Source organism: Pyrgilauda ruficollis, unplaced genomic scaffold, assembly GCF_017590135.1.
Source record: "Pyrgilauda ruficollis isolate IOZ18807 unplaced genomic scaffold, ASM1759013v1 scaffold72, whole genome shotgun sequence".
Lineage (NCBI taxonomy): Eukaryota > Metazoa > Chordata > Aves > Passeriformes > Passeridae > Pyrgilauda > Pyrgilauda ruficollis.
Window position 1 is genome coordinate 2,523,332 of NW_024529044.1, and position 18,914 is coordinate 2,542,245.

General features: G+C 41.4%; 1 protein-coding gene across 4 annotated transcripts in view; it reads right to left on the reverse strand.

The window, feature by feature from the left end:
* Window positions 1–18,914, reverse strand: part of CEP112 (centrosomal protein 112) — a 160,662-nt gene that overhangs the window by 69,164 nt on the left and 72,584 nt on the right. The window lies entirely within an intron of this gene.

Sequence of the window (18,914 nt, forward strand, 5' to 3'; positions counted from 1 at the left end):
TTACAGAAGTCAGTCAGCTGCCTAAATCCCAGTTAATGTAAATGGCACTTAAGCTACAAACTGGGCTTAAAAAAAAAGGAGAGGGGGGGAAGAAAGAAAATCAGACATCCATTTGAACAGCTCCACAAAGAGCTTAAAATTAACAGAGCTTATTTCCATTTCTTAATTTACATAAGTCCATTTGATTCCAATTTAGTTAACAGAAGCTAGAAAGCAGAACTTCATCTAGGTTGGTTATTGTCACTGCCTTCCCAACAAAATGAGTTTAAGTTGAAGAGGAGAACTTTGAGCTTACACATGTAACAAAACAATGCAGAGAACTGGTGAGCCAAAGGATTACTCACCGAGCTGAAATTGAGATAAATTAAATACATTTTCCATTTCACTGTTCTAAGACCTGTAACAGACTTGGCCCTCTTGCCTTGGAGACTGATCCAGAGTAGTTCCTCCTTCCCTGATTTACTGAATTTGCTTTGAAACAGATTAGTGAGACAAAAATTAAAAATTCCGCCTTCTTTCTCCTCTCCTTTTATCTGATGAAAGGAATGTTTACCTTTGTATTCTTCCATGTACAAACAAAATGATTTTAATAAAACTGCTAAGGGACCAGCCAGGAAAGGACTCATTTCCTTCAGTCTTTCTACCCAGAATTTTAATGGAGACACTCAAATGGGCACATAACAACCTACATAACTGCATTAATGGAACTTAAATATGATGGAGATAAGAAAATAAATCAGCCAAAAATACCTGTTTAATGCAGTGATCCCCTAAAGTAACTTGTGAGAGCGAAACATAAATAAAATGAAGAGTGGCTTAAAAAAATAAATGAAAATCTACATGTAACACCAGGTTTTCTGCATTGTACAAATCACAACAATCCATCCCTAAATGATGATTGATGCAAATGACACCAAACACCTTCCCTCTTTTCCTTTATGAAAAACTCTAAAGCTTTAATTTCTGCAGTTCAGGATGTGAAAGGAAAATATTCCTTTCAGATGAATGTCATGGATATGTTCAGTTCTGAAATAACATTGGAGGAAAGCTTGTTCTGTAAGTGAGGAAAAGCTACTGATATTTGAGGAAGGATAGGAATTTCCTGCAAGGGAATCCAGAAATGGAGCCTAAAGATCTCTGCAGTGGACTGGGAAGAACCACCTGTCAATCTCAGAGCATTTTGTGTCCAGCATCCCTGAAGTCAAAGCTTTTAAAAAGCATTTGCATTTAAATTTTCCACACATGAAATTTAAAAGCATTAACATTTCCGGAACAATGTGTAATTCTGATTTAAATACAGACATGATGTATTGCAGATTTAAGGATTACTACAGACATTCATCTCCATGAGGCAGCAAAATTAAATGTATTGTAATTCCCAATTTGTCCCCAGAAGAGGAACACGCTGCATTGTCTATGAGAATGTCTTTGCCTGTCAACTATAGAAAAGATTTCAATGTAAGCTAAAGAACCAAAACAACCCCATGCCTCAAAAAAACACCTAGAAAAGCATCACACATTTTTATTTTGGATGCATTTGTTGCTCAAAACACACAACTTTTGAATATTCCCAAGGTTTACTTCACACATCCTATAAGGATTCTCTTAACTGATGTTATTCTGGTTTGCAGGAACTATTCTCAGGATTTTTACCCTCTGGACCTTGCCAACCACGGGCCAGGCACAGTCCTCACCCCTCTGATCTTTCTGTCCACAAATCATCCTTTTACAGAATCGTCCATTTGCAACAACTGTAATGGAAATAGCATCAGACACAGAACCTGCCAGGACAAACCAAAGACAAGATGCAGACAAGAAGCCTCAGTGATCAGCTGTCCATGCATAAAATATCTGCCATCTTCAATTCTGAGGTTCTTACTTGTAGAAAAGCCCACTTTGGACAGCAGCTCCCGTTCAGGGCTCTGCCAGGGCTATCTCCACAGGCGCCTGAGGAACATTCCCAGCTCACACCTCTGCCCAAGCCCTGCCCTCACTGTCACTGAGGTGAAAAAGAGAAAGTTTTCAAAACCCCAGCATAATCACAGGAAGCCAACTAAGAAACCCAGTACTGTCATTCTCTGGGCCAACAACAGAGGATCTCCAAGCACCACCTGCCTGATCCTGCCCTGCTAAGGATGCCAAGCAGCAGGAACCTCTCTCATTTCTGATGTCACACTGCTACAGCGAAGGTGACAGTCTCTAACCAAATGTGAAGTCCTTGTTCTCAGCCTCATGACTGGCAATATGTGTGGGCAGGAATCCTGAAACCCAGCAGCTCCAGAAATAAAAGTTGCATCACAAGTTTAGATTTGAAAGAAATAATCAGCTTCTGACTGTATGGATCCCTCATTTCTGCATGGCAGCAACAACAGCTGCAGCATTCCTGCTGGTCACTTGTGGTAAATTCTCATCCTCACCTCAGCTGCTTACACAAATCAGATGAACAATTACACACACAGGTCCAACCTTTGGCTTTCTCTTTTTCAAATCAAATTCTCACTGGAAGAAGCACATTCTGGTAGAGACAATCCTGATACAAAACACACAAATTTGTCATCTCCACCTGAGAGGAAAATCCTAGAGAAGGTGTCTTTAACCATCTCAGGTGTTAGGCTGGCATTGAGGGCATCAGGTGATGGTCCTACTGTTACACACACCCAGCTGATGCTGGTTCATGTCTCCCTCTCTGCATCTTCACCCTCAAGTGCTGGTTGCACAATTCCCACCATCTCCACAGGGGCTCTCCTGAGTTCAGAGACCTTTTGGAAGCCTCCTGCTCCACGGCTGCCAGCTTAGAAAGAGGACATCAATCACAGGATGATCTGTTCAAAATAAATGAAAACTGTGCCTAACATTTCTTCTCTTGAATTTTTGGCTCAGTATCTTCCTCTGGCACCTTTCTGTTGATCTCTGTCCTTTTTATCCTTCTCAGTTTGTCCTTGAATTCAGCTGATGCCTCTTCGTTTTCTGAATGACAAATAGGCCACTTCATCCTGGGGCAAGAATTTCTCCAGATTTATTTATGCAACTGTTTTGGATCTACTGTACTCTGAATAAATATTAATACACAGTTTATATGTAAAAATCTAAATACATACTAAACATGCATACTATGAAATAGCAGTCAAATAAAATAATCCATTTATAAAGGCCCATGTTTATATTTACTACTGTCTCAAAAAAAAACCCCAACAAAACAACCTCAAAACACAGCCTCAAAATTGCACTAAGAAATCAGAAAAAATGTATTACTCCTAAATTGAATATTCTGGCAGGGAACAACAGCTGTGGGAAGGGTTTGAAGGAGAAACTGTTGACTGGAGGCAGAGCACCAAAGGGAGCTGGCTCCTTTCTGTGCATCAGCCTTCTAAGGGGACAGAATTTGCAGACTTTTGAAACCTGCTGATTTCCTTCCCTGGAAAGCATCACTGTTTTGAAGGACACAATCTTATTCTGTGAAAATAAATAAGAAATCATGATTTTGTAGCACATTTTTACTAACACAAAGATCAGGGAACTAGCAGAGAGATTTTTTCCTGGATACCTTGAGGTGGTAGTTTTGACAAATGGCTTCTGATGCACTTGTGAGACAGGGATTTTGGCTTTCCCCACACACAGGCCTAATTACCACATTAATGAAGGCTATGGCTATAAAGGAATAGCAGGGCTGTCTCTGCTAAACCTCCTTGAAACTCAGGCACAGAAAAACAAACATTGCCTTCCATATAACTGGCTGCTTTAGGAGCCATTACTGATTAATCCTGCGTATTCCCTGATGCCAGAGCTGCCAAAGAAACCTTATCACAAGGGTGTGTTTGCACAGCTTCAGCACTGAGAGTAATCCACCAAGTATCCCACACAATACTCAGGTAGAGCAGGTAAGAATTAATTGGTACCTTTCCCACCCACCCCCCAGAATTTCTGATGCTGGAACTGTTTTTCCCTTCATCGAACCAGCTCGGCCTAGACTGGCTTGTCCCGCAGTGACATGTATATTGAATACAAATCAGACAGCAGAGCTTTAAATCTGTGTTGCAGCTCTCATTTCCAATTCGAGAACTGTACTATAATCATAAGCTTCTGGTGGATGAAAGGAAATCAGCTCTCTGAATATTAGCTAATGCCACATTTGCAAGTCCTGAAGAGATCTGTGCTGTTTAAAAAAAAAAAAAAAAAAAAAAAAAAAAAATAGATCATTTCTGGTGAACCTATATATATGAATCGCTTTGTACTGCTCGACTGATAGAAGCGATGCCTGTGCTGGGATTAAACCCTTTTCATCATAAAACCTCATCTGGTTCGGAGTCCAAGTCCATCAAACCTTTTCCCTTTAAAGTCCCGCCTTTGATTCTACATCAATTTATTCAAACCGCAGCTGGGTGGCTGAAAACGAAAGGACAGCATCATTTAAACCAACCATGTTCCTAACTTGAAAGAAGGACTATAATTAAAAAAATGGGCATAAAAGAATGGAAATGGGATAATATTTTTTAATGGTAGTTCAAAGGCCGACAGATGTCAGAGCCTTTGAAGATGTCAGTACACTGAGCAAGGAGTTGCCATTAAATAGTTTGCCTGAGAGGTGAAGCAGCTTTTTAATGACTGAAAAAGCCCTTGCAGACACATCCTTGTGTTTTTAATTTGTCAGAGTTTCTGCAGTATTTTCTGATTAATGACACATGATTATAACTGCATAGCACACATATTTTTATACTTTGTTAAATGAATACTTTATTCCACATTCCTTCAGTGCCAGATAAAAACAGGAAAGCTTTACTACAGAGTCTAAAACTATTCAGATTGCTCAAATATTTATGGTAATTTGAGGGGATTGGCCAGATCCAGAGCTTCTATGTGTTGCTACCTTTTGTTCTTTAATGGAGCTATTACTACTGCCACCACAATGTGCATGCATTAAGTGAGCATGTGACCCAGTAATGCATTGTGCCCTTCTTGTGCCCTAAACAATCAGAGCTTTCATAATTCACTGATGAACAAAGTCATCAAATCAAAATAACATTTAGAAAAATCCTAGGGTTGATCCTGAACAATACAAACAATGGCTGCCAATGTATTGTAAGTGGAAAATAACTTTTCCAAGGGAAAAAGCATATTGCTAGGAAACATCATGTTCAGAAGAAAAACACCAATATTTAGAAATGCAGATAAAATCCCCATCTTGGGCTGAGAAGATGCTCCTGCAACATCCTTCATCTCTCTCTTAACATATGCAAATTTTTTCTATTTTCCTCACAAATGGAAAATGTAGTAGACTGAAACACAGGGACAATTTCTTTTGCTGCCAGGAAAAAGCTCTCCCATCACTACAACACAGCCTTTTGTGGAAGCCTGCCAAGATGAGCAGGTACAGCCCAGCCCTGGGCAGGGACAGGAAAAGCCAGCACTGTGTGCCCTACCTTGTATCACACCTCAGAGCATCACCCACATGAGAACACAGTAATTACAAGGGAATTTGATTAATGTGCTGCTCCTTCTGCTCTTCCAGCCTACATTCAGCTTGTAATTGGATCATAAATAGAAATGTGATGGACTCAGCTGAAAGCGTGCAGAGATTGGAGGTGCTGTAGCAGAGCTTTGTGAAATGAGTTGCTGTTCTGCCCTGAATATTGACAGGATTTCATGAGTAGGAACATTTGGCTTGTTGCAATCCATATCCATCAGGAATGTCTGTGTAACACCCCCCTCAGGAGGCTCCTGGAGGGGAGGGAGGTGGCTCTGGACACTCACTGCTCTGTGGATCTGCAGCAGGAGCTGAAGGAAGCCGTGAGCCAGGGCTCTTCTGCTGCCTGACCCAAGCTCTGCACACTTATCCTGCTGCAAAAGCAAGCACTGCAAAGTTTGAAAAGGAAAAGAACATGGCTGCAGAGAGAAAAAACATAATTCTGAAATGGAATTCCCCCACATGTATTTACTGAATGGAAACAGAGCCCTGCTAGGAAGAAACACGGCAGTTAGGATTGACTACAAAGAACATGGAGAACTGGACAGCTCTCAGCACAGACAATTGTATTCCCATTCCCAGCTAACCTGCAGCCTTCCTCCTTCAGTCACTCCACAGTTACCTTCAAAGACAGTTTTATTTAAAAAGCAAAACAAACCCTACCACACATCATTAGATCACTTGGCTTGATCATGAATCTCATACAGATTTGAAAACTCAGTCTGAATTAATGTTACATTACACACTTCTGCCACTTTTCCTAGAAAACAAACAACACGTGGGAGCAGGCAGGAAGCTGCTCAGCAGGATGGGGTGGAGCAGCCCCTGGAACACCCATCAACCAGAGCAGAGCTCATTCCCTCTTCCATCCCCATCTCAGGAGCTGGGCAGGTCCTGGGTACCCGGGGGGCTCAGCAGGGGTGTTGGGACAGGGACATGCTCTGGATGGAAGAAAGCAAAGGAGAAAGAACTACACATCATTGATATCACTTCTGTACAGAAATCTGTTCAAAATTCAGTTATTATGTTGGCACTGTGGTAAAAATAGCAGAATAAAATGTTGAATTTCAAGCAGTTTTGGCTGAGCTGAAATAAACCTTCAGAAAACAAAGAAAAGGCACTTCTCTAAGCTGTGGGACTCTCTACAGAATTCCAAATTAATTACACAAACTAAAGGAGCGTTACTCACAAAAGATGCATCAGAATTCTGAATAAACATCATAAAGTTCTTCTAAAATGAGGAATATCAGACATCCTGAAAATAAGGTTTTGCTCCAAGCCCCATATAAGCAGACAAAGCTGAGCCATTCAGACTCTATCCATTAGAGGGCAATAATACATATACACACACTCAGACACATATATACACACAAACACACTCCCTCACGTATCCCAAACTGATTTTAGCAGGAAAAAATTAATATTTTCCGTCTAACATTACCAATGGTATATTGACAGCTTGGGTCCTGTTCCCTCCACTCCCCTTGCACTCCCCAACAACAGCATCCAACAGATAAAAGGAACAATAACAAATTATTCTTTAAATTTGCTTTCCCATGAGGAAATCTGTGCAATACACAGCTTCAGAAGGCTCCCAGTCAGTTATCAGCAAACTTGAGTAGGCTGAACAACCAGCATGTCTGGAAGCATGGCAATCATTACAGGGGGCTCCCAAACTCTGAACAGACAAAAATGTTCTTCAAGTGCTCATCTCCCACCTCAGTCAAACACTTTTCCTTTTCCTTTGACAGCAGCAGGCACTGCAGGCATGGCAAGAGGCCAGCACTCTTCAGCTGTCTCTTAGAGCTACAGACAAATCATGCAAGGGCATTTTTTGATGTGTTTTGATGTGATTTTTTGAGTTATTGGAGGCACTCAGTGGAGGCAGCTCATGTGCTGTGTCTTCCCTGCGCCAACCACACCAACCTACAGAGAAACCAACTGATAAAAATTGTTTATCTCAGGTCCCCAACCTTCTGCTGCCCCCACTTGCAGCATCCCACAAGCTGCACAATTACGGTACCAGCTCTCAGGGACAGGAACTGTCTGCTGGTCCATGTTTTCACTAACACAACATAGACTCAGACCCCCGAGAGGATTCCAGCAATACAAATAATTACCAGCAGCCCCTAAACTACTGCTTGTCAACATCTCATTAGTTACAGGACTGCTGGAGTTCACAGGGACACACAGGCAGCTGGATCAGTCACTTAATGACCAGTAATTCCTGTGAGCATCCACACTCCATTGATTTGTGTTTGGGGTGGCATTTTTCCTTCTGTTTGTTTGTGGGCTTTTTGCTTGTTTCTGTTTTGTTTGGGTTTTTTAAAAACATATTACTCTGCAATTGCCAATCCCTACTCCCTTAAAAACAGCACTTCAGGTAACAATGTCATCTACCAGCTTATTGTTTTCATCAGCTGCTGAATAAATATTAATTTTATATTAAACTAGAGGTTTAATTGAAGATCTGAATTTCATAGGGTCCAAGATGAAGATGCAGAGTAACACACTGCTCCTGTTGCTACCCCAGCCAGGACACAGGTGCCCTCCAACCCAGAAATCCCTAAGGATACCAAATACAGCAGGAGAACACGCAGCTTCCTTCAAATCTTCCAGTGTACTCTGTGTTTGCAGCAGCTGCCTTTCCAAAAATCACTTTCTGTGCTGTTTCTCTTTTCTAAATTCATTTTACAGATGCCAATACAGCAGAAAGCACAGTTTACAAAAGAACTCAAGCTGTCAGAGGCAACTTTAGAAGAATTGTATCCCCTGTGTGGAAGATGGAGTTCACTCTTCGTGGGATTTTCAGATCTGTTTCAAGTGAAAACACTGTGTCAGAGGGTTTTGTCCCTTTTTTTTTTTACTTTTTTTCCCCTTAAACTACCTTAGTGATGATTTTATGAACTCTGCAGAACAACTCTAAAACCTGAAAATGGAATATTCATGATCAGGCCAATACTGGAGGGGTCAAAAGTAAAGTTTTCTTATTTGTGTTATTTTAGGAGGACTTTAGACACATGAATACAGATGACTCTGAGATATGTAATTGCAGTTTGAAATATATTGTTTTCTGCATTAAACAGAAATCTACAGCATCCCTGACATCGATTCCTGTCATTTTGTCATGATAAACACTCAGGTATTAAGTACCTTCCACATCATGCACCCAGGCATGATTCCAATTAGTGCTGAATAGAAGACAAAATGTCACCTTAATAAGCTTCAATTTGCAGAGTCTTTGAACACTGGATGATATCATCACTTTGCCAATCATTTCTTGTACTTTGGCTGCTTTTTTTCCATCTCACCCTCCCTGTCAAAAGGAAGTCTTTCAAATGCACAGAAAGGGAAGACATGAACAATGTCAGTCATTGGTCTGACTGAGCTAAAAGATCCAAAAATGACTCCCCAATACATCAACAGAGAACTATGATGTGCACAATATTCCCTCAAAGCTAATTTGCTGCCAACATGTAGAGTAATTGGGGGAAAAAAGTCTACTTTAAAGTCATACTGTGAAAAATATTTTCTTGCATGAAATCAACACTAAAGACCTTAAATCACTGTCACAGTCTGTGCCACTCATTCAAATGAAGAAACAGTTTTTGTTCAGGTAAGGTGACAATCATTTCTTCAAAGGTGACTGGGCTGAGCTCTGCTGTCTGACTCCATGCTGAAAACAATCACTGTACTTTAAAATAATGGATTTTATTTCTAATTTATTTCTTTGAAAAAAGAAGAGAAATGTTTTCAAAAGGAAAAAGAAAAATTGCAGAGAAGGTATGCACAGTTCTGGGAGCTGACATGTCTGAGGCCAGCACAAGCCCACAGCCCTCAGCTGAGGACTCACGATGTTTTCTCTATCTGGAATATCCCCAAAAGCAGAACCTAAAATCCCTGCTCTTATCTGGGAGTGAGGGAAAACAGAAACACCAAATGGCAGCAGAAAAGACAAGAGATAATGAATCAGGATGGGAAGTGTGGAGCCATACTATGCTGGTTGTTCAGTGGGCTCTGCAGGCTGTGCCAGGGCAGCTGCTCCTGCCTGAGAGCCCCCAGTTCAGAGGTGGGCACGGGGAATGGGCTCTCCTGAGCTGGCTCCCTGCAGGAGGTGGTCCCAGAGCACACAGCCACTGTCCCCAGGTGCAGCAGATTCCTGGCACTGCCCCATCTCCCTGGCTTGCACATCCCAAGAACCCAGTCAGGAGCCCTTTGCTGGCACCTCTTTGTCACTCACAGCTCAGAACTGGCAGGGGACAACCCCAGCCCACCCCATGCGGGGTGTGGTGTGCCCAGAGTGCATGCTCTGGTGGGAGAGGGGCTGGAGCAGCTCGGAAGGGCTGGAGCTGGGAGCACACACCGGGCATGGCACTGGGGTGGGAGCAGGGCTGGAAGAGTGCACAGCATTTGGCTGCCCCTCCATGGGATGGGACAGCAAATTCCAGACTTCTGAGGCAGCAAAGACTTGGAGGAGTTGCTAGAGACACCAGGGTTGGGCCAGTGGGGAAACAGCTGCAGAGATTTTAGTGGTGAAACACTCAAGGCTGTGTCTGTGCCAGCAGCATCATCCCAGCCTGCAGAGAACCCACCATGGGGGCCTGGGGCTTGTCCCCCTCGCAGCTCCTGTCTGGGAAACAGAGGAAAACCAGAGGAGGCTCCCATTTTTCTTCCTAAAGCAGCATGTGGAGGAACAGGCAGAGCAGTGGTGGGGCACACAGGGCAGTGCAATTTGCCATAAGCATCTCAGCTGCAATTTGTTACTGGTTTTCCACTTGAAGGTTCCTTTATAATACTTTAATGTGGGAGCGTGCAGAGCTGTATGGATGGGCTCATATTTCTCAGCTGACATATCTTCAGCCAAAGTATGTCAGCTACAGGAGAAGGCAAGGCTTTGCACTGGCTCTGGGATTTCTTCTTCCCCCATCAGAAACCACATAAAAGAAAAACACAAATAAATCAGCTCTCCAAAATTGCTATTTATTACCTCATCATGAAACCATCTACTGGACCCTGCAGTGGTATTGAGTAATATCATTACTTAAACCATAAAGAGGTTGTATTTATTACTCAAAATTGGGAAAATTAGCATCCATATGGATCTTATTGTTTTACGAGCAGTATTGCTGCCAAAACAAGTGGTGTTAACATTCCAAACTACAGATTGTCACCATTTCTCACCCAGTGTCTCATTCTTTCACTTGGTATTTAAAATACCTTTGAATTGAGGAACTGAGCAGATCATAGAATCACTCCTATCCAGATACATATCATTTAACAGCCAGACTACTGTTCAAAAGTTGATTTATGGTGGCAGTGAGTGAATGGAATTAACATCTGATGACCTAAGGAAGAGAGACTAAATTGATTTTGGATAATCTTTCTTTAGAGAAGGGATGAGAGAAAAAGCACACTCTAAGAAATTTAACTACTTAATATGCAATACATAGCACCTTAGTAGTAATCACAGACAGGACACCCTAACCTCCATCCCTGGAAAAATGATGGTGTTAAACTCCATGAAAATAATTTCCAGGCACTGGAATCATAAAAGGCTCATTGGGAACAGCAAGCTGGATAAACCAGGGCAAGGCAGGCTTGAATAAACTTTTTGACTCCTGCAGTGAAAGGGGAGAAGTGTCAGTGTCATTTATCTTGATTTTAGCAAGGTTTTGATATGGATTTTACAGGGTCTGTACAGTCAAACTGAAGGGACACAGACTGGAGGGATGAGCAGAGTGTGAGCAGAGACCTCTCTCCAGTGTAAGCAGAGAAATCACAGGGTTTGAACGGGAGGAGCCAAGAGTCAGCCAAGTGGCACTTCTCAAAGTTCAGAAGGGGCTGACACAGCCGAACACCTGCTCCAAAGCTGTGGGTGGCATTTCCTGGGTAAGCAGCCAGTGTGGAGAGCAGGGTGCCATCCACAGGGACCTCAAACACTGCAAGCTGAGGAATGGACCACCAGGACCTGCAGGGAGTTCACCAAGCCAGGTTTACTCAGCCTGGAGAACTGAACACCAAAGAGAAATCGATTTGCTGTCTTCAACTGAGCGTAAGGAATTGTGGAGAGGACAGAGGCAGACTCTTCTTGAAGGAAGGGCAAGAACCTACAGATCCAAATCTTAATAACAGATATTCCAGCTGCATATCCAGGAAAAGGGATTTCACACTGGATTGGTAAGCACTGGAGCTTTTGGCTCAAGAAGGCTGTGAAATCTCCACCAGTGCAGGTTTTTCAAAACTCAGCTGGACTTGGCCCTGAGCAACATGATGTGGTTTTGAAGTCAGACCTGCTTTGAGCAGGAGGTTGGGCACGGTGACCTCCAGAGGTCCTTCCAACCCAAATTATTCTATGATGCTGTGAAAAACTCCTGAATGAATGCTGGTCTCCCATTAGAGGATGTCCCTTCAGCACTCAGGGGAGCGTTTGAAGTGGATGGCACTGCTGTTTTCCAAATTGCTGCACTTGTTCTATGGACTAGGAGAAGCCAACTTCCTTCTATTCAACAACTGTCTCAAACACATTACAAGATAACACAAAAAAAGCAATTTTCAAAAGAACTAAAAACCATTAATAAAGCTGTGAGCAAGCATTCCCTCCTCTGTGCAGCAGACATTTACTGAATTAGTTTAGTTGTAATATTTGGAACAATCCAGTATCACAGAAAATACACTTTGAAGACTTGGACACAATTGGAAGTAATATCAATAAGCAAATTCAGAGCCTGGCTTTGCTATACACCGATCTTCACATAGAAACAAGCTCCTTCAATCAAATCAAGAGATCAAGAGAACAAACAAATCAAAGTCAAGAGATTTTATTGTAAATCGATAGTTTCTGCAGACTAACACAGTATTTTTGCCTCTCTGCTTAGAAATTACATTACACCACCTCAAATGCTGCAGTTACTACCTGTTTGTACATGCACCTGTTTGTAATTGATAATTTCTGACTTCAGGATTCCTTATTGTAACTTTAATGTGAGAAATTATTTTACACCGTGCACAGCTTATTGTCTGTTAGTGTTAATCATTCCTTGCAGCCATCACACACAAACCCTGCAAAGCCACACCTAGTGGATGTGTTAAAACCTGGCATAAAGATCCTTTACATCTCACAGATGAGCAAAACTGATCTTTCGTCTATTCAGAGAAATTAATCTATGTTTATTAACATCTATGCAGGAAATAATCACTTCTTCCTAATCAAGGAGTGCTGGTATAAAATAAAATTACTGCCTTATGATCCACACCCTGCCCCTAGACAAGTGAAATTATACACTCCACCTTCAGCTGCCAATATTTAAAATGAAACAAAAGAGAATATAAAAACACGGATTGCAATGTTATAATAATTACCAGATATATTCAATTTCATATTATAGAAACAGAAAGTCCATTTTGCTGAAAAGAACTCCATCTCAGATTCAGAGTTCATACTATGTGATGAGCTAGTTTCTATGGCAACTGCTTTCTCTTTTACATACACTGTAGACAGCACAAAATGTCTGTTGTCTCCTAAGTTACCTCAACATTTTTAATCAGCAGATGACAATTTGTGCACTATTATGTATGCCTTCCAAAAATGTCTTTAAGTATTGCAAGTGCTGGGCTGACTGCAGTATAAAAGGAAAGAGTGAAGTCACACCTCCCGCCCCAAATTCCTCACAATCCAACTTCAGCTCTATTGAGAAGAGTGAGAATCGAGGAAAAACGCTGGAGACATCAGAGATGGTCACCCACTATGGCACAAGGACACTCTGAAGGGTGCATGAAGTGAGGAAGTGGCAGATGTTCACAGCTGGACCAACAGGTGCTGGAGAGGTGTCCCAGCCCGAGGCAGCAGCTCAGCCAGAGTGGGACACAGGAACACAAAGGTGCCAAGGTGGGATCACCTGAGCAGGGACAGGGATGTGTGCAGGAAACCCAGACCCTGATGGAGAGAACACTGAGCCTGCACTGCCTGCTCCAGTTCAGAGCAAAGGCTCAATTTTAACTCTTATCTCAAAGATTATTCCAATGCTGCAGCCCTACCCTTCCCACAGCTCCCCTGCATTTACTCAAGTGAAAACCAGCTCTGTGGGTTCACAGTATTTGAGTCTTTCCACAAGGAACTGCTGCATTTGACCATTTGACAGCAATGCTCTGAGTGAAAGCCCAGTGTAAACATCTCCACGGGACCCAGCACCAGATCCCTGATTTCAGCAGATATTCTCCATCAATAGGATCCATGGCAGTCCTGAGTCAGCAGACTGTGAATAACAACCAAGGAAAACCACACAAGTGCTGCAACAAATATTTGGTACTTTAAAATACTTTACATCAACAGTCATGTTCATTATCCTGGGCTGACTGGTGGTAAATTAAACATGCTGCAATATAGCCAAAAGCTTTTGTTTGGGAAAAGCTAAAAGGGAACGGCTGTCTGTCTACAGGAGTCTGACTGGCAGCCCAAGAGCCACTCTCCAAGTAAAATACAACAAACAAATATTTAGATTGCAACTCTAGGATTCAGATTGGCTGCAGAGAAAGCCTGCACTGCAAGCAGTGCATTTCTTCTCATGCCAAAGACATCTTCTGCTAAGCAAAGGAAAGGAAGTAAAAGAAAAAAAAAAGAGTAATAAAATTTATTTACTCTAAATTGTAAACAGAAGTGACTTCAGTAGCACTGGCAGCATCTGAATGTTTCCCAGGCTACCTCTATCTGTACCCTCCAGATCCCCTCAAGCAAATTGCTTCCACTGATACTGGGAGAATAACCATGTGGGAACTGGTATCTGGAGATATTCAAAAAATTACATGAAGCAAAAGAGTTGATTAGTGATTTATCTGTAGGTAACAATAGGTTCTTTCAAATCAAAGTTGAAGAGAGTCTCCTTTTCTGAAAAAAATGCTCCCCAAATCCTTCTTATTAATATAGTACAGTACTGCAAAGTTACTGTTGCAGCAGTATTTGCATACAGGCAGAAACTGGGCATGAGTTGGGTGTTTAGCTATCACTAAACCAGTAGGTAATGTCTCCGCTGGGTTTTTTTCCTGTATTTTATCTTGTCAATAGTTGAGAGAGCTCTGCAGCAGAATACAGCAGCACAGCCACCCTTCATACATTTATGGAGCCAAGATAAATGTCCTCTGTTTCCCCCACTTGGTTGATACACTAATTATCTACAGAACCACAAATATATACCAAGAATCTGCTGGAAAAAGAAACTAAAAAAAAGAACTATCATTGCTGGAATGAAAATAGTGATTGCTACTGGTTTTTTATTTTAACTCCACAGGCTCAAATTAATTCACACAGAACCAGGTGCAAAGCAATAGCTGCAGAAAGATTGTTGATCCCAAGTACAAAGACAGAAATTTCCAAAGAGAAGCCAGAAAAGAAGTGATGGGATGTGCTGTACATGGGACAGCAAGGGAGGAGCCGCTGATTTCTGAGAAGGGAAAGCAAACCTGGATGGTAAAGGCCAAGGGGATTATGGAAAGTTCACAAAGCAAGAGAGGAAAAAGGAAACAGATCCTTCAGCCATGGGATAACACCTTATTAACTCTTCTTACCACCTCCAGCCTGTTTGTCGGGGTTTTTTGTAACAAGCTCTGCTCTCAATGCTTGCGTCCACACAGCTTCAGAACTACTCAAGGTTTTTCTTTCCTGACCAATAAGGGTTTATTGAGAGCCCCAAGACACCCCAAAAGAGCAGTGATCTCTTAGAGCAGCCTCATTTTTGAGAGCACAGACGTTGCCTGTTAAAATTAAACACTGTGACATCAGTGACACGCGCGGGCAGACCGTGCCCGAGCACTCCAGCTGCTCTTGACCCAATTACGACTGGATGAACACAGTGGCCTGGCCAATTATCTCAGAACAGAACCTGGAAAGAGGATTCAGCTTCCTCATGGAAACTTTCTTTCCTCTCCTTTAGTGCCAAGCGCCGTATTTGATGTTACAGGGGTACATTTTATTTCTTCTTCTTGCCCAAAGGTCAACGGTGGAAGAACGAGCAGGAAAATGATCCAACTCTGTACAGCAGCTGGAACATGGAAATCTTTGAGCTGGTTGAGGGCACGTGGCAGATGCTGGGGAGAGAAGGACATTCAAAGGACAAAGGGGAAATATGAGGGCACATACATATGACGAGGGCACAACTGGCACCGCAGACACTCAGCCCCTCCGCTTCAGTTATTAAAATTTCCTAACCTTGCTATTTCATTTCACCAAGCAAACTGGATATATTCTGTGACCTGAAGTCTTGCTTCAGAAAATCACTGATTCCATAGCAAGACTGCTTTTATTAAAACAAAGGAAGGCCTCCGTCATGCAAGGAGCTCCTTGTTTTGTGAACTGATGGATAAACTAAAATTACTTAGGGAGGTGCGGAATGTATAAGCAAACTTAACAATGCTCCTAAAGAAAATCCAGATATCTAAATTAAATAGAAGTAGCGATTCAAAACTTCCCATTTAAAAAAACATAATCCTGTGTGATTAGCTACTGTTTGAAGAATAACAACATTATGGCAGTTCTTAGAAAACGTACAGAATTCAAAAGCCTACAAGAACACAGCATGGCATAAAAGCCTTTGTACTGCTTTGACTTTTATTGACCTACAAGTCAATTTACTCCTCCCCAAGCATTACAACCCCAGGTGAAAAAATCAGAGGAAGACTCCTGGAAATGGAGAAATTGAGGCGGAATGCAATCATGATCCAGAAATTTATCATCAACACAAAAGGTGATAGGCTTCAATCAAATTCCTTTCTTGAAAATATATTAGACTTACGCTTCACAAAGAAATAACATTGTTTTAAATTTAATTAATATCTGGCAAGGCACTCACATCTTATTTTTTATACTCTAGTTGAGATTAAAGCATTAATAAATATATTTTAATAAAATCTAACCATTTTGTATAGTGTCTTTCACAGTACCTGAAGACCTACGTGAAAGTAGAGACCTTGGATATGCAATAAAAAAACTAAATTAATCTTTACAGTATTAGTAAAAGAAATTGATCTGCAGTAGCCAGTCATAGCTGTCTTCAGGAATATAGTGAGAAATACATATTTTAACCACATATATTAAGAAATACGTATTCGCTACTCTTTCATATGGAAAAGGATTTAAGAAAGACTTCCAGTGAATACCTTTAATAATGGTGCTTTCACATCATTCACTCAACACTGAGCAGATAGGTCCTTCAAACCAAGCTACTCATATGTGATTAACACTAATTATTATTTAAATTTTTCAAATAACCCAGCAAATCCACTTTTCATTTCGCCAAGCAAAATGGCCTCCGCTCCTATTTCATCTCACCTTCGCTGCGACACAAAGCACTCCTAAAAATGACAGCTGTCAAAGATGGTTCCAATTTAACAGGTTTTTAAAATGCAGTGCTGTTAAACACCCATTAAATGAGTAGGTTACCTTTGTTTAGAGCCTGACAAATGTTTCATAAAGGACATTGGCCGTTAGTCACATCAGACGTCCAAAACACGCATTTTTAGTTACATAAACATATGCGAAGATTAAAAAAAAAATTATTAAAAATCTGGGCTATAATTCCATAAGAAACACGAGTATTGTCTGTTGAGCTCAGTGCAAAGACAGAGGTGGATCTGAATACAAAGACCAGAGAAAGGAACGACAAGCAATTTATTTTCCCAAATGGAAAAATCTGCGTCCTTGAAAGCTGGGACAGTCTCACTAGAATTTAAACAAACAACAGCTCTTCTAGTCAAAGCAACTGCCCTTTCTTCCCTGATTTACATGTCATTCTCATGGCAGCAATGTTCAAATGACTGTACAGGGATATTCAAACTACAAAGAAAAGCTCTGTTAAAAGGCCAAACTCTGCTTTTCAGACTGTTCAGATTCCCCCAATAGCTGTGAAATTTCCCAGCTTTCCACAGAGCACCTGTGGTAGCATTGTTGGTCCCCTGCAAACGGAAAGCACAACCAAACTTTGGGCTCCAGCCTCTGCCAGAAATGACCCCCAAGAGCACAAATCAGAGCTGGACACCTCCCAGTTCTCAGGATTTGCTGAAGAGAGTCCCCTTCCTTTTGTATTCAGTGTTACAGAGCAACACAGGAACTGGGATGAGCACTAGTGTGTAGACAGAATAATTCTATGTAATTCCGAAACTGTCTTCTTTTAATGTGGGAGTTACAGCTCTGCCTTTGTCCACAAAAAAAACCAAAAAACCAACATCAGAAATGCAGGTGAGAGGAGGCTACAAGTCTGAAAAGACTCTCGCAAACAGATCCAGAGCTGAGATGAATCTATCCTGGGCCAAAAAGAAAAAATGCAAAGATAAAAACCAATCCCTTGAACCATTTAAGGCTTTGTTCGCTCTTACAATGCAGCGAAAAATAAAAGGCGAGGTTTAATTTTTTTTTCAGAGGCCACCTGAGTATCCCCTGCTCAAGTGTTCTCACAAAGTATATCCCGTTTTCGTTGGAAAACCACAATGGTAGAAATGGAGAAATAAGTCCTGGCTTTGCAATATACCTCTCAACCTCCCCCAAGAAGCCGTTTGCTTCCTAATGGACTTCCTTAAGCCAGAATTTCGATAGTCTGAGCCGTTCAAAGTAAAAAATCAATTGATTTTAAAAGTAAATTTTCAATTCAGTTTCATTTAGCTCCATTGGAAGTGTTAGTAAAAGCCACAGCCTACCAGCCTACGGGAAAGTAGAGCGAAAATTCTTCTTAGTCTGAGCCTAACATCTCCTAGGGAAGGTGGTGGTGCGCGGAAAACGTGTCAATAAAGATGCTTTACCAAAATGTCCAGTTTGCGTATAAAATAATCCATGCGTGATAAGCAATTCTAACGCTGATTAGGAAAGATTATTTTCTGTAAATTCTTTAAACTAGAAAATCACCTTAGTTTTTAGAATATTGTCATTGCAGGCCTTTTTAATAAGGGCTCTTAGGAAAATATACCACGCCGTTCTTACAAAATACATTGAAAAAAAGGCAGTAAGATGGTTTTTGAAGTGAAAACTCATAAAGATCATTTTCCATGCTGACAGTGTGCATTTCATCCAGAAGTTTGAAGAGTCAAATGCTACCTCAGCTGGGGGTTATTCTGCCAAATGGCTTCCAACAGTGACCACAGAGATGGAGGATGGGAGGGGTACGTGTGTGTAGGAAAATAAACGTGATGGTAAGCGACCCCAAACCCACATCATCTTATCAAACATCCGACACACGGAACCAAACGCACAATGCAAATCTAGAATACAAAAACTGAAACAAAAAAGACATGAACAAAAGGAAATAAAGCCATTTGTGAGTTACCTGCAGAGATTTAAAACAAAAAAAAGCACACGAACGAAGCAGATATAATTCACATGGATTTGCCCAGGAAGAAGAAAAGGAGGGGTGAGTGTGAGGGCTGGGGGGGAAAAAGAACAGATACCTTTTTTTCTTAAACAAATCCATCATGAAAG